Source organism: Fukomys damarensis, unplaced genomic scaffold (genome assembly GCF_012274545.1).
Source record: "Fukomys damarensis isolate Sample0158 unplaced genomic scaffold, DMR_v1.0_HiC HiC_scaffold_16, whole genome shotgun sequence".
Classification (NCBI taxonomy): domain Eukaryota; kingdom Metazoa; phylum Chordata; class Mammalia; order Rodentia; family Bathyergidae; genus Fukomys; species Fukomys damarensis.
In genome coordinates, this window is record NW_022900928.1 from 63,249,784 (window position 1) to 63,251,472 (window position 1,689).

Consider the following 1,689-nt stretch of genomic DNA (forward strand, 5'->3'; position numbering starts at 1 on the left):
TGGCCTAAAACAATAGACATTTACCTCTCACAGCAGTAGAGACTTTAAGTTTGACGCAATAGACTTAAAATTGAAATTAAAGTATCAGAAGGGCCACACTCCCTCCTAAGGCTCTAGGGGAGAATTTGAGCCTTGCCTTGCCTCTTCTGGCTTCCAATGGCCCCAGGATTCCTTGGTTTATAGCTGCATCCTCACAGTCCTCAGTACAAGCCTCTTCAAATCTCTCTGTGTTCTCTCTTCACATTGCTACCTCCTTCTCCTTCTGCTCCTCTCTCTCCCTCTCCCTCTGTACTCTGTCTTAAAGACAATTGTCATAGTGTTTAAGGCCCACCTGGAAAATCCAGGATACTTCTCCCTTATCTCACAATCCTTACAATAATCATATCTGCAAAGACCCTTTTGCCAACTGTCACATCCCCAGGCATCAAAGATTAGGACCTAATATCTTTGGGGTCCACTTATTCAGCCCACAGTATGGCCTCTTACTATCTCTTTTGATCTGCCCAAGTGTCCACAGCAGCCCCTCTGAGCCTCAGTAATCCCTTCTGTGGTACAGGATGATCTTGCCAATCTGCCAACTGCTTCACATGGCAGTGGTGGAGCCTGAGAGGGGAGAGAGAGAGAGAGAGAGAGAGGGAGAGAGAGAGAGTGGAGCGTGAGAGGGGAGAGAGAGAGAGAGAGAGAGAGGGAGAGAGAGAGAGAGAGAGAGAGAATTTTCTAAGCTGCAAAGCCACACGCAAATGCAAGACAATATTATTGCACTGGGAGAGTGGCAAGTTTAGCACTTGAGAAAACTATCAGATTTTAAAACATACGAGGGAATAGGAAACCAATGTTATTCAAAAACCTCATTTACACCCTACACCAAAGCCTTCCACCCTCCCTGCCTCCACATTCTCCTGTGGCTGTAGGGGTGTGACAGAAGCCTGTCTTGGGGGTGGCTTTGTGGCCTGAAAACAAATCATTCTTCACAGCTTGCTCCCAAGTCCAATAAGCCAGAAGGAATTGGTAGAGAGATTTAACGATATGTATTTCAAGAAAAAGATGAAAATGTGTCTACTTTTAGGAGGTGCAGTAAAAATGCATCAGCCCCACAATAAACTTTGCAGTGAAGATGCATACAGGGGAAACATATAATGTAGTCAAAGTGGTAATGTCTCATTTACAGGGAAATCTTCCCTGAGACCTATTAGAATGTGCCCCTACCTGTGCCCTGTGGCTGCCGATGCCCTGTAGCACTGCTCTGCAAACTGTGTCTCACCTCTCCAGCAACACCAACCTCTGCAGGAAGCCATAGCTCAAAGCCAGCCTGCCCCTTGGTCTCCCTTTGAAGGCCCTACAAGATGTAGGCTGAAACAAGGAACAGATCTATTTCACCAGGAGTTGGCAATGACAGCCCTGAACACCAAATCCACACTATCTTGTTTCTTTTAAATAAAGTTTTATTAGAACACAGCCTCACTAATCCACCTCTGTCTGCTTGGTGCCACAATAAGAGCTTCACAGTTGCAATTTAGAGTGTTTAACCTTCAAAGTCTAAAATATTAACTATCTGGCCCTTCATAGAAAAAGTTTACCAATGCCCAAATGATAACATAAAACTAATAATAACAGGGGACTGGGGATGTAGCTTAGTTATAGAGCATATATTTAGCATGCACAATGCCCTGGATTTGATCCTCAGCGCTA

General features: G+C 44.8%; 1 long non-coding RNA gene across 1 annotated transcript; it reads right to left on the bottom strand.

The window, feature by feature from the left end:
• Positions 1-274: 274 nt before the first annotated feature.
• Positions 275-1,352, bottom strand: LOC104865729. Its single transcript, XR_781253.2, has 3 exons — positions 1,207-1,352; positions 487-603; positions 275-297 (listed from the first exon to the last, which is right to left on the bottom strand). It is a non-coding gene; the product is annotated as an uncharacterized LOC104865729 (long non-coding RNA).
• Between the last annotated feature and the right edge of the window lie 337 nt (positions 1,353-1,689).